The sequence below is a fragment of the Triticum aestivum genome, chromosome 3A (assembly GCF_018294505.1).
Source record: "Triticum aestivum cultivar Chinese Spring chromosome 3A, IWGSC CS RefSeq v2.1, whole genome shotgun sequence".
Taxonomy (NCBI): Eukaryota; Viridiplantae; Streptophyta; class Magnoliopsida; order Poales; family Poaceae; genus Triticum; species Triticum aestivum.
The window spans coordinates 355,103,883-355,118,471 of NC_057800.1; positions in this window are offsets into that span (position 1 = coordinate 355,103,883).

The window sequence follows — 14,589 nt, forward strand, 5'->3', positions numbered from 1 at the left end:
TGTGCGGAGCACCTGACAAAGGTTCGAATCCATCGAAGATCAAGTCTCCGTGGCTGTCGGCGGTATAGTTCAAGCTTCCAAACCAGACCTGATGGCCAGGGGCGTAGCTCTCGATCTGCTCCAAATGGCTGAGCGAGTTGGCCCACAGTACGAAGCCACCGAATACATAGATCTGTCCAGCGAGGAAAACCTCACCCTGGATCGCATCGTTGCCGATGATTGAAGGAGCCATCAAGCCTTATGATGACGACACAGTGGAGCTCTCAATGAAAGCACCAATGTCAGTGTCAAAACCGGTGGATCTCGGGTAGGGGGTCCCGAACTGTGCGTCTAAGGCGGATGGTGACAGGAGGCGGGGGACACAATGTTTACCCAGGTTCGGGCCCTCTCTATGGAGGTAATACCCAACTTCCTTCTTCATTGATCTTGATGTATGAGTATTACAAGAGTTGATCTACCACGAGACCGGAGATGCTAAACCCTAGAAGCTAGCCTATGGTATGATTGTTGTTGTCCTACGGACTAAAACCCTCCGGTTTATATAGACACCGGAGGGGCTAGGGTTACACAAAGTCGGTTACAAGGGAGGAGATCTACATATTCGAACGACAAAGATTTCCTTCCACGCAAAGGAGAGTCCCACCCGGACACGGGAGGAAGTCTTCAATCTTGTATCTTCATAGTCCAATAGTCCAGCCAAGGGATATAGTCCGGCTGTCCGAGGACCCCCTAATCCAGGACTCCCTCGGTAGCCCCTGAACCAGGCTTCAATGACGACGAATCCAGCATGCAGATTGTCTTCGGCATTGCAAGGCGGGTTCCTCCCACGAATACCCCATAGAATATTTTGAACACGAGGATAGTGTCCGGCTCTGCAAAACAAATTCCACATACCACCGTAGAGAGTATAATATTTCCACAAATCTAATCTGCTGGCAACTTTTCATAATGTGACATCACGCCATGGCTCCGGTTATTATTCGAACCGTTTGTCTCAACCAGCTACTGCACATATTGCGAGGTGGTTTTGTTGGCACGTCTTGTCAAAGTAGAGATCGTGTCCCCTTATCACGGGATTCTCATCAATGCGAGTGTGGGTAACCCATCCGCGCCATCAATCACCACGCTTGGGGAATAAGCGAGTTTTACCAGGCAAGTGGGGAGGCACATAGTTTCTTCCGCCCTTATAAAGGGATAAGGACTCCTCTTTTTTACCCATGCCTTCTTTCTCCCTGCACATCCATTCTCGCACACTCGAGCTCCAGCGCCAAAGTTCGAATCTTTCTCCGCAAAAACACTCTGAACATGTCCGGAGTGGGAGGCAAGTGGATGGCTTCCTCCGTCACGGAGGAGCACATCACGAAGCTCCGGGAAGCCAGATACCGGGCCGTAGATATTGCGCACCATCTCCCAGGCACGGGGCAGATTGTTCCTACCCCCGAGCCCCACGAAAGGGTTGTATTGCTTACCCATTTCGTCCGTGGGATGGGATTTCCCCTCCACCAATTCGTTCGCAGGCTCATGTTCTACTACGGGCTAGACTTCCATGATCTAGCCCCCAATTTCATCCTCAACATCTCGGCGTTTATCGTCGTGTGCGAGGCCTTCCTCCGCATCAAGCCCCACTTTGGCATGTGGCTGAAGACCTTCAATGTTAAACCAAAGGTGGGGGTCAGCCAGCAAGTGGAGTGCGGAGGCGCCATGGTGGGCAAAATGCCCAACGTCACCTGGCTCGAAGGCTCCTATGTGGAAACCATAAAGGGGTGGCAATCAGGGTGGTTCTACATCACCGAGCCGCGCGACATCAACTGGGCGGCGTCCCCCGAATTCCGATCTGGCATCCCCATGCGGCTCACCTCCTGGAAAGAGAAGGGCTTGTCTTGGGGGTTCATTGGTGGAGCTGACCGGACTCCAGAACTGTGTTAAAACATGATAAGCAAGAAAATCGAGCTTGTCAACGTGGTCCAGGTCATGCTCTTCCGCCGGATTCTCCCGTGTCAAAGACGGGCATTCAATATGTGGGAGTTCGACTCGGCAAAGCACCAGACGCTGCGAGAGCTCATCGACACGGTGCACCAGGACATCTAGAGGGTGCTGTTCAAGTCTGCCGAGGTTCCTCCTCCCCTTACCGAGGACCAAGGACTCAGCGCAAAGCGCCCTGCTAATCCGGTAAGCTCCTTATATCTCATAAGGTGTTTCTTTCGCTAATATAATTATGTGAGGGATCTGAGCCTCCACATTTTTTGACAGGAATGGGTCGCGACAGCGGAGCAGATCGACTGTCCAGCCCCGCTGCCCGAAGATCCAGCAAGTACTCTCCTGATGGAGATGCTGGTTCCGACGCCCTATGAGGCGCCGGAGAAGAAGGCCAAGATGAAGGTCGCGGGGACCAGAAAAGGTCTCCGATGCAAGGTTGTATCGGAATTGTCGTCCGATAACACCGAGATGCCCTCCTCCCACGAAGACGAGGAGGAGGAAGAGGAAAATTCTCCCCATCCGGCTGGGGGGGGGATAAGAAAAGGATGGCCGCTCCATCCAGGGAGCCCGAAGGGTCCAAGAAGGGAACAGCCCTCCTTCCGGACCGTTCCACCATGGCCGCGTTCAACGACGAGGAGTGGTTGCCCCGGGACAGCCCCTGGCGAAGTCGTAAGTATTCGGATACCATAACAGCCCTGGTATATTTCGTTTCATTGTTTCTTATCATGCCGAACATGATCATGCATCCCACCCAAGGATCGTCTCGACGTATCCTCTTCGGATGGGTCTCTGGGCCTGTCGGAGATGAATAGTGATTCTCTCCCAACCGCCTCCTCCCCCCGCCCTACGGATGACGCCGAGGTGTTGTCCCGAAGGGCACCAAGCCAAGGGAAGGTAGTTCTGGGGGCGCCCTAAGGCGACCTCCCAGATGCCGGGCACATGGGAGGCAAGGCTCCCATGGGCCCTAAGGATGGGGGCAGCAAGTTCGGCCCCCGGCTGAATACTGCACCGGAACCTCCCGTGGTTCCGGACTCTTTCGGGTGACCCCTCACAAAGGGGGGCGAGCCGTATGTGACGATGGCCTCTGTCCATCTAGAGGCACCGGATAACTTGTTGGAAGCGCTTCGTGGCGCTTCCATTGACGAAGAGCACCGCACTGTCATGCGTGCAGTGGTAGAGAAGGTTCAGTCCGCTAAAAGCGGACTGACTGAAGCCTGTGCCAGCCTCTTAACAGGCTTTGAGGTAAGTAATCAATTTATAAGAAAATGCTATAGCATAGATAGTAGCCCCTGATGCTTTTTTGGCGTTCGCAAAGAAAGGCCAAACAGAGGATCAAATAATAATCATAGGAGTCTAATGAGAATGTGTCTTATGTGAATAAGTAGGCTTCACAGCTGGCCATTGCCGCTCACACTGCAGAGGTCTCCGCACTGAAGCGGGACCTTGAGTGGTCCGAAAAAGAGCTCGGCCTTACCAAGAGGCAGCTCGAAGAGAACAAAGGTAAGTAATACCCGTCTGTATATTGGTAAGGAATAAAAAGGAATGTGGTTGTTAAGTCACAGGATCATCATGAATTTTGCTAGGGACCACGACCGAAGTGGCGGCCCTGAAGGAGGCACTGTCCGAGGCCGAAGACAAAGCGGCCAAGGAGTGCACCGAGCGCGAGAAGCAAGAATCTCGAGTTGGTGAGGTGCAGTAGGAGCTCCAGGATTTCGTCAAAAAATACGAGTCCTTGGAGCGTGATTCTAAGAAGCAAGGGTCTGAGCTTGTGATGGCCCTTGAGATCGCAAAAAATGCCAAGGCCGAAGCCCACAATGCCCTCCAGGAGCTTCAGGCGTTCCAGAAGATAGCGGCGGGTAAGGAATTCATTATGCAAAGCAAGCATGTGAAGGAAACTTTGCTTTTACTTACCCGAGTTCGGAGCTCTCCAGGAGCGTTCGCAGATCTTCCCCGCAGTGTGTCCGATGCCGCGGAATTTTACCGGGCCGAGGAAGGGAGCTCGACGGAGAAGTTGTTCTGGTCTCAGTATACTGGGACCGAACATCGGATGCCCTTGAGCGACCAGTTGAAGCAATTGGTCGAGCTTTACAAGGCAGCCAAAGAGGCCATGAAGGGCCTCATAGTCCGGATGTGTCCTAGCGAGCCCCTGCCTGGAAGCTACTTCGGCTTGGTGAGGCGGCTTGTGAATGCCTGCCCACGGCTTGAAGTCATAAAGCGGTCCGTCTGCATTGAGGGTGCGCGCAGGGCTTTTGCCCGAGCAAAAGTGCACTGGGCGAAGATGGATGCCCAGAAGCTGGTGAAGGAGGGGCCGCCGGAGGGCAAGGTGCATCGCCGCCCCGAAAATTACTATGACAGCGTCCTGAAGGGTGCCCGCCTTATGGCGGAGGAATGTTCTAAGGATGTAATATTTGAATGAATGTACTCATGTGATCCTGTAATATGAAAAACAAGTTCGTCTGCGCTATATAACGCTTGTTGATTTAAAATATTACCTTCTGTGCGGCCGTTCATAAAATCTGAGAGTTGGCCAGTCGTCGGCTTCTGCCCTCATGTAGCTAGTACTGAGGTGTTCGGGATAAACCTGATCACTCTTTATCCCAATTTTGGGTCCTTTGAAGGAGGTGTTCAGCACAACGAACCAGGCAATCAGACTATATGGCTTTCTCACTCTCACTTAGCCATAGAAGTCTACAATTTTAAATTTTGGCGAAGCCCCTAGTATTCGGAAGGCCGAACTTGCGGCGCTATGAACGCATAAATCGGACAAGGCCGACTCCTCACCTGAAGCGGAAAAAATCTTTAGGGATTTGGGACCTCTCGAACAGCGACCAGCTCTCGCCGCATCATGACAGTCAGTTGTTGGCTTTCTCTACTGAGGTGCTCGTCCGGAAGAACCGGGACACAATCGCAGTAGTTCTCCTAGTGTTGCCTTAGCCGATATAGCAGAATGTAAGGCACCAAAACATGGGAGCCGGGCAAACCCAACTATTGACCCAAGACATGATTCGGAGCTGATGCATATAATGCTATAAGTTTGGGGTGCCGCGCTGTAGAAAGTGTTCGGACTTTTTTTGTCGTGTTATGGGGTACACTGAAGCCCCTGGCATACTGAACGCACCAGAATGTAGGGGAGCAACTTGTTGTGAACAGACAAACAAGGAAAAGAAGAGAGAAAAAAGAAGGTGAAGAAATGTAATAATAAGATGACGCTGTGCATTGTTATTTATAGGATACGTCAAAGCGTATGTGTATAAGTAGTACAATAAGCAAAAATAGGACTATCTGACATGTCCGATCCAAGGGCGAGCTGTGTGCGGGTATGTAAAACGGGTATAACGATCGGTATGAGAAACCACCTGGGTATTCCATTGTACGTCAAAGCTTCTTGCTCCCTTGGTGCTTTCCTCCCATAATGGGTCCGATGATCTAGCTATCGGAGAGGGCCTCTAGAGAATAGGGTCTTGAAAGGAAGAGAATGATAAAGATATACTGGTCCTGAGGCGGTTGAACCATATTGTAGGACGTGCCATAGCCGTGCCTCCGCCTATACCCATGGTATCTTTAGTGCGTAGTTATGTATGCGCGGCGTAAATTTCGTCGCTTGACTGGGACTAGGACGGAGGCCAAATTGCTAGGCAAGCTCTGAACGCGCCTAGGGATTCTGCTGCAGGTTATTCCGGACTCGCTTGAATGTGTCTATGGACCTTGTCGCCGAACTGGCAGTTTGCTTGAAAAGGCTGATTTGCATTTCTGCTGCAAGGGCCACAGTGTGTTCCTCCGTCCGGAGCGAGCGTTCTGTGTTTCCGTTAACTGCTATAACCCCGCGAGGTCCTGGCATTTTGAGCTTGAGGTATGCATAAGGCGGTACCGCATTGAATCTAGCGAATGCGGTTCGTCCGAGTAGTGCGTGATAGCCACTGCGGAAGGGGACGATATCGAAGATTAACTCTTCGCTTCGGAAGTTATCCGGAGATCCAAAGACCACTTCCAGTGTGATTGAGCCCGTGCAACATGCCTCTACACCTGGTATGACACCTTTGAAGGTGGTTTTTGCGGGTTTGATCCTCAAGGGGTCGATACCCATTTTGCACACCGTATCCTGATAAAGCAGGTTCAGACTGCTGCCACCGTCTATAAGGACTCGAGTGAGGTGGAATCCATCAATGATATTACCGAGGACCAATGCGGCAGAACCGCCATGATGGATACAAGTGGGGTGGTCCCTGCGATCAAAAGTGATCACACAAGAAGACCATGGATTGAAATTTGGGGCGACTGGCTCCATCGCGTAGACGTCCCTGAGTGCACGCTTTCGTTCCTGCTTGGGGATATGGGTTGCGTACATCATGTTCACCATTTTCACTTGGGGAGGAAATTTCTTCTGTCCTCCTGTGTTCGGCGGCCTGGGCTCCTCCTCATCGTTGCTATGCAGCCCCTTTTCCTTGCTTTCGGCATTCAACTTGCTGGCCTGTTTGAACACCCAGGATTCTCTGTTGGTGTGGTTGGCTGGCTTATCGGGGGTGCCATGAATTTGACACGAGCGGTCGAGTATGCGGTCCAAAAGCCCAGGAGTATGTCGTCCATACTGTCGATGTCTTCAAAGTCGAAGTCAAGCATGTTGGTTAGGTCGTCGACAGTGGCTACTAAGTGGGTGGTGGGTGGGGAACAAATTTTTTCGCCATCCGCTTCCCACTCGAGCCAAACATAGTTCGGCCAAGGGTCTCCTGACAAGGAGAGAGACCGTAATGAGTTTAGCACGTCTCCTAGGGGCGATTGTTGAAAGATATCCGCAGAGGTGAACTCCATGATCGGTGCCCAATCAGATTGGATGGGCACGGACGCGAGAGGTTCGGAGTTTGTGGCCGGGGACAAATCTGAGTCTCCGGCAACACATGTCTCGTAGGGGGTGAAATTAGTATTTGGCTCTATTGCCACAGAGTATGCAGCCTGCGTGGCGGGGTCCATCCACCCGTCCTCGGACGGTGCGATCTATTCCGGATTGATGGACGGAGTAGCTACAGGTGTGATCTACCGAACACTGTCCGATAGCAGAGCTAAATCATGCTCATCGTGACTGTGGGACGCACCTGACATAGGTTCGAATCCATCGAAGATCAAGTCTCCGCGGATGTCGGAGGTATAGTTCAAGCTTCCAAACCTGACATGATGGCCAGGGGCGTAGCTCTCGATCTGCTCCAGATGGCCAAGCAAGTTGGCCCGCAGTACCGAGCCGCCGAATACAAAGATCTGTCCGGGGAGGAAAACCTCACCCTGGATCGCATCGTTGCCGATGATTGAAGGAGCCATCAAGCCTTACGATGAAGACACAGTGGAGCTCTGAATGAATGCACCAATGTCGGTGTCAAAACCGGCAGATCTCGGGTAGGGGGTCCCGAACTGTCCGTCTAAGGCGGATGGTAACAGGAGGCGGGGGACACAATGTTTACCCAGGTTCGGGCCCTCTCGATGGAGGTAATACCCTACTTCCTGCTTGATTGATCTTGATTATATGAGTATTACAAGAGTTGATCTACCACGAGATCAGAGAGGCTAAACCCTAGAAGCTAGCCTATGGTATGATTATTGTTGTCCTATGGACTAAAACCCTCCGGTTTATATAGACACCGGAGGGGCTAGGGTTACACAAAGTCGGTTACAAGGGAGGAGATCTACATATTCAAACGACCAAGCTTGCCTTCCACGCAAAGGAGAGTCACACCCGGACACGGGACGAAGTCTTCAATCTTGTATCTTCATAGTCCAACAGTCCGGCCAAGGGATATAGTCCGACTGTCCGAGGACCCCCTAATCCAGGACTCCCCGCGTCCCGTAGTACGATGCTGACAAAGTACACCGGGTGTTCGACGAGGGCTGGCATGCTGTCGATGCTCGGGTCCTGTGGAGACCGGGGCATATCCTGAGGTGGAAGGGTCGCTGAGACCCGACTGTCCTCTGGAGCTTCTGCAACACCACCCTGCCGAGCTTGGCCTTCCACTCCTGATGCCTTTGCTGCGCCTTCCTGACCCCGTGCTACTTTAGCCTTGGCCTGGCGGGGCGCGCCCTTGGTTTGGCGCTCCTCCTGAACCACCACCAACCCCGCGCTGGCGGAGTACGGGGTGGCAGGAAGGTAGAGTACCAGAGGCTCAAGGGGCCGTGGTGCCACCATCACTGGGGGGGGGCTAGTAAGGTATTTCTTGAGGTCTTGGAAGGCCCGGTCGGCCTTCGGGCTCCACTCGAACGGGCCCTTCCTCTTCATGAGCTTGAAGAATGGTAAGGCACGCTCTCCCAGCTTGGAGATGAAACGCCCTAACGCGGTCACCCGCCCTGCCAACTTCTGCATCTCTTTGAGGGTCTGCGGCGGGCTCATGTCCTCGATAGCCTTGACCTTCTCCGGGTTCGCCTCGATCCCCCTATGGGATACGAGGAATCCCAACAACTTGCCGGAGGGGACACCAAACACGCACTTCTCCGGGTTGAGCCTTAAGTTCAATTGGAGCAGGCTCTCGAAGATCTCCTCCAAGTCTTGAACCAATGTCCTTGCCTCGCGAGACTTGACCACTATGTCATCGACATAAGCCTCTGCGTTCCTCCCAAGCTGCCGTCCCAAAGCGATGTGCATCAACCGCTGAAAGGTCGCACCCGCGTTGCGCAGCCCGTAGGGCATGTAGGTGTAGCAGTACACCCCACATGGTGTCAGGAAGGTCGTCTTCTCCACATCTTCCACCGCCATCTTGATTTGATGATACCCTGAGAATGCATCTGGGAAGCACAATAGGTCACACTCGGCGGTGGAGTCAACGATCTGGTCGATGCGCGGGAGTGGGAATGGCTCCTGATAAGATTAGTGAAGTCGACGCACATCCGTTCCATTCCGCCTTTTTTCGGCACCACGACAGGGTTCGCCAGCAATTCGGGGTATCGGACCTCTCGAATGGCACCTGCCGCTTCTAGCTTGCGTGTGTCTTGGACGATGAAGGCCTGCTTCTCAGTGGACTGCCGCCTCGCTCGCTGCTTCACGGGGCGGATGTTGGGGCATACCCTTGGATGATGCTGGATCACCTCCCTCGGGACCCCTAACAGCTAATTGGGCTCCCACGTGAATATCTCCTTGTTCTTGCGCAAGTACCTCACCAAGGCTTCTTCTCGTTCCGGGTCAAGGCCGACTCCTATGGTAAAGGTGGCTCCTGAAGACCCGTCCACGCTGAACGACACCTGCTTGGTTTTCGCCTTGTCCTGGGTGAACAGCTGCTTCTTCTTGGTGGGCGCGGCCTTCCCGGCCGCGGGGGTACCGGCGTCGGTGGGCTGTGCTGCTGCCGCGGTCTTGGAGACGAGCCTTAGCGCCATCACGACCTCCTTAGTGTCCCCCTTGATGGTGAGGATGCCCCTGCTCCCTGGCATCTTCATGACGTTGTAAGCCGGGTGAGTCGCCACCATGAACTGAGCGAGAGCCGGGTACCCGAGGATGGCGTTGTACGGGAGACCGATGCGAGCGATGTCGAAGTCCACCAGCTCGGTGTGGTAGTTGTCGCTTGTGCCGAAGGTGACAGGGAGGCGGATCTGTCCCAGGGAGTGGGCAGCTCCACCACCCACTCCCGAGAAGGGCTTACTGAGGCCAAGCCGCTCGAGTGGCACGTGGAGAAGGCTAAAGGCTTCCACAGAGAGCATGTTGAGGGCAGCACCACCGTCGATGAGAGTCTTGGTGACGGCCACGTTGCAGATTGTGGGTGTGCAGAGCATCGGGAGCATTCCGGAGCCGGCGGTGGAGTTGGGGTGGTCTTCTGAGCTAAAGGTAAGGTCGACCTCTAGCGCAGCCCAGCCCGGCGGAGCCCCCGGGTACCTAGGGGCGGCCCTGATCTAACGGAGGAATGGCTTGGCGTGGCGGTCTGATGGCGGTGCTTGTGAGCCACCCAGCAGGGCCGCGACCGCGTGGTGCACCAGCTCTGTTGGAAAAGGCAGTGCCTAGGAGGCGCTTAGGCACGCATAGGCACTAGGCAATGGCCAAACGCCTTGCCTATGCCATTAGCAGAAGTCTAGGCAGAGCAAGTAATAAATTGTCTACCCAAGCGAGAAATCATGCATATTGTACTGATATGCCAAAAAATCATATTTCAACCACAGTAGCTGGTAGTTAACATACATATATGCCTTGAATTAATAAAATACACATATAATAACCACATATAATAACCACATATACACCCTGATAGTAAATATTATATAACCGCCTAGGCTGCGCCTAGGGCGCCTAAGCACCGCCTAGGCACTAGGCGAAGGCCAACCGCATCGCTTACGCCTACCGCCTTTTTCAACCTTGCGCTGGCACCGCGTAGCGAGCAGTGAAGAGGTCGCAGAGCTCCTCCCAAGATGCCACCATGAGTCCGGGGAGGTTGAGCAGCTAGGCGCGTGGCTCGGCGGCGAGGGCCATGGGAAGCCAGTTAGCCATGACCTTGTCATCACCCCGGCTTTGAGGACGGCCTCCTCGTACGCCAGCAGGAAAGCTGACGGGTTCGCCGCGCCGTCGTAGCGCGGCGGCATCTCCGGCCTGAACATGGACGGCCACTGCACCCGCCGTAGGGCGGGGGCTAGGGCTCGGAGCCCCCTGGCCCCGTTGTGAACACTGACCGTCGGAGTTGGCGGTAGGGCGCTTGCCATGTGGGCGAAGCGTGGTGGCGACGGAGCGCAGATCGATAGAGGGGAAGCTACGGTGCACCCCTACATGGCATGCCAAATGTCGGATGTGGGCTTCCGGCAAACCCTTAAGGTTCGAACATTGGGGTGCGCGCAAAATCTTTTCCTCCCACCGATCTACGCCGTAGCTCATTAAGATCTCGCGGACGAACTCGACGAACTCGCAACACGGAAAGACACAAGATTTATATTGGTTTGGGCCACCGTTGTGGTGTAATACGCTACTCCAGTGTGGTGGTGGTGGATTGCCTCTTGGGCTGATGATGAACAATACAATGGGAAGAACAACCTCCTGAGGTTGAGGTGTTCTTGTGCTTGGCTAACTTGCGAGGGTGAGAGTGATCTCAGATCTCTCTCCCTACCTATGGTGGTGGCTAGTCATACTTATAGAGGCCCTGGTCCTCCTCCCAAATCTTGAGCGGGAAGGGAGCCAAAAATGGCGGGCCAATTTGAAGGGGGGCAACTAGTACAAGCTATCTTGACAAAAGTGGTCTTCGCCTGCCAAATCCTCTGGTGGTGACGCCATCTTGGGCTCCACGATGACCTCCGTCTTGCCGTCCTTCTGGTCTTGGTCTTGTTGCACCAAAATGGCAACCTTTTCCTGATGCCTCGGTACTCCTCGCCTACGCAGGTTCCCATAGCACCAAAGAGGAAACAAGGATGTTGTGCGTGCTGGCGCCCGCCTGGTGTTGATCGTCATGGCTCACGTGACGAGAGCCTCGTGAGGTTCTCCTTGTCGTGATATCTCCACTCCTCATGAGCCTGCATGACTAGGCCGCTCCAGAGGAGGTCTTGTGTCGTCCGCCTCGCGAGGGTCTTGGATGCCTTGTTGATGAAGGTGGGTCGTATGGCCTGCTAGCTTAGCCACGCCGCGGGTCGCAGGCAGGCAAGCCTGGGGACCCCCATTCCCAGGACACCGACAGACTGGTTGGGTTAGATGTTACTACCACGTTCAATCTGGGTTTTGTCTAAAATTTGTTGAACAATTAATCCTTGGGCTTTTTGTACCGTTTGTAAGCTTGGGTTGCATGTTGTTTCCCATGTACTCCCCTCCGCCTGCCACTACACTGCAACATCTTCCACGCCTGCTGTTCGTTTCCATCCGAGGCCTCGCCGTCGTTCTCCACCTTGGTTCGCTCATTGTGTCCACTGTCGTCTGGCGTTGTCAACATGGTCAACAACCAAGAGGAATCAGGAGATGACTCTACGTGGAGAGGCTGATAGTAGGGACCCACCAGGGTCATTGCATTATGCAAGCAGGTGCCTTGTTATTACAAGCCAAAAAATACTTCCTCCTAATTTTTTGACATCTAGGTCCCACGCCATTGTCAATGTAGTCAATAAGGGAGAAAATTACACAACAAGCGGATAACACCAGGGACCCAATAGCTCGCCCAGTTGTTTTTTAGTTTCAGAGACGGAGCTCAACTCCACGTTGTGCGGGGGCTGTGGCCCGTCTAGCCCACACTTTTACGCTTTTATATTAGTGACGAGCCCAGTTGATATCTTTTTTCTTTCTAAAAATGGCTAGCCCAGTTCTTTTTTTGGAGAATACCAAAACCGAGGCCTACTTGCTTTTCTCAGCCCTGCTGGGCTGCAAATCTTTCACGACGAGGAGTGATGTAAGTAGTAAGAAATGGGCTTCCCTCGAAAATGGGCTATAAGTTGTAAAAAATGGGCTATAAATTTTTAAACCAAAGCCAACCGACAATTACATTAAAATATCATTTTTTGCTGGATTTCTCTACTCTCTACTCTTATAAAAACCAAAGCCAACTAGCAATTACATTAAAATATCAGAAAGAAAAGTAATACAGGTTCTTTACATACCCCCTTGCGGTTCATTTTGATTCCACTCAGGGAACAAAAGAAGAACAGCCCCTAGAAGCCCCAACTACGGGCACCACCGCCGACACCATCATCAACACTGGGCCATGTGAGGCCGACGCCAACCCCATCCAGGTCACCGTCGGCGCCGGGCGGAGGTCGCCGCGGCGCTCCGGGCATGGCAGGAGCTCGGGGACACGTAGCTATCGTCGCTCTACTCCGGAGACTTGCTAGGCTCAGGAGAGCCGCTGGACTCCCAGGAGTCATCGCTGCTGGGGATCAGGCAGGGGCAGCGCGGCCGTCCGTCTTGCGAACCCATGCCGAGGCCTCCTTGCGTGAGTTCGTGTTGTGGGTGGTGATGCCTCCACGCATGTGGATCTGGTTCCCGCAGTTCTTCGCCGAAGAGATGTCGCCGAGGGGGCACTCGAGCAGTGGCTGCAGCATGCTGGGTGCTGCAGTTTAGCCACTGAACCGAAGGTCGAGGTCGTCTCCCCGGCAAGATCTTCATGACTCGCAGATGGGGCGAGGTCGCCCGCACTTGCCGGGCGGAGGGGCCCTCGCCATTCATTTCGAGTATGATGACACCTCCATAGTGTTCTTCAAGGTCTTCGATGAGGAAGGCTGCTACCTAGAGTGCTGCCCCGTAGGAGACCACCAACAGGGAGAGGCGACGGGCGCAGTGCCTGCCGCGGGTCCTGCCGATGTCTCCTCCAGTAGCAGCGATGACTCCTGGGAGTCCAGCGGCTCTCCTGAGCCTAGCGACTCTTCGGAGTCAAGCGACGATAGCTACGTGTCCCCGAGCTCCTGCCGTGCCTGGAGCGCCGTGGCGACCTCCGCCCGGCGCCGACAGTGACCTGGATGGGGTTGGCGCTGGCCTCACGTGGCCCACTGTTGATGATGGCGTCGGTGGTGGTGCCCGTAGTCGGGGCTTCTAGGGGTTGTTCTTCTTTTATTCCCTGAGAGGAATCAAAACGAACCCCAAGGGGGTATGTAAAGAACATGTACTAGCTGTCACCCTTCAAAATTGGCCGTTGTGGGATCCCTTCCCGCCTAAACATTTGGGAAGAGGACCAGGGCCTCTATAAATAGGACTAGCCACCACCGTTGTCATGGATCGGCTCATCTTGGATCGGATCCACTCCTCAAAGGTCATCTCACCATCTCATCAAGCTCAAGAACACCTCTCCTCAGGAGGCTATTCATCCACTGTACTAGTTCATCCATAGCCCACGAGGGAATCCACCACGCCACACTGGAGTAGGGTATTACACCACAACGGTGGCCCAAACTAGTATAAACTCTCGTGTCACTTGTTCCTCGGGTTTGGTGAGCTAAGCTTTCAGATTGTTGCGAGAGTGATCTAGGGAGAGATCTTTGTGTGCACCCCAGTGTTCGAACCTCAAGGGTTTGCCAGAACCCACGATCGGACATTTGGCGCGCCAGGTAGGGGTGCACCGAAGCCCTTCTTCCGTTGATTCACGCTCCACTGCTCTGCCGCATCCATGTGAGACGCTCGCTGACCCCGTGCTTTGCGTCGAGCCGCCCTTGCCGCTCGCGTCGCTCAGACGGTGCCCGTTGCCGGAGCTCCCCGCTGTTCTCCATCACCCGCTGCCAACGCCGCCACCGGCCCAGCTGCGAACGAGCAGCAAGTTTCATTGCTGCAACCCTCCGTGCGGCGGGATGAATGTACCGCCACCCCGTCGCTAACTCCGGCCGGCTCGTCATCCCATGCTCGTTGCGCGCCCACGGACGCGCAGGCCGCGCTACTCATGGCATTCGAGCTCCTGTGTTACCGCCTGGTCGACGACCTCTACGACGACTGGCTGGACCGCATCGTCGAGCTCGTCAGCGCTGCCAGAGGCTCCACCGCACTGTCTGTCTTGTTGCCTCGCCCACCCCCAGCTGCCGGCGACGTGGCTCACGGAGCGCCTCCACCGCCTCCGCATCAAGACAGCGCCCTCGCACCAAGACACGCGGCTCACGGAGCGCCTCCGCCGCCTCTGCATCAAGACGCCGCCCTAGCACAAAGGCGCGCGGTCCCGTGACGTGAACCGCCACGCCGAGCGCCCACACACAAAGAAGGAAGCTTCCAAGAAG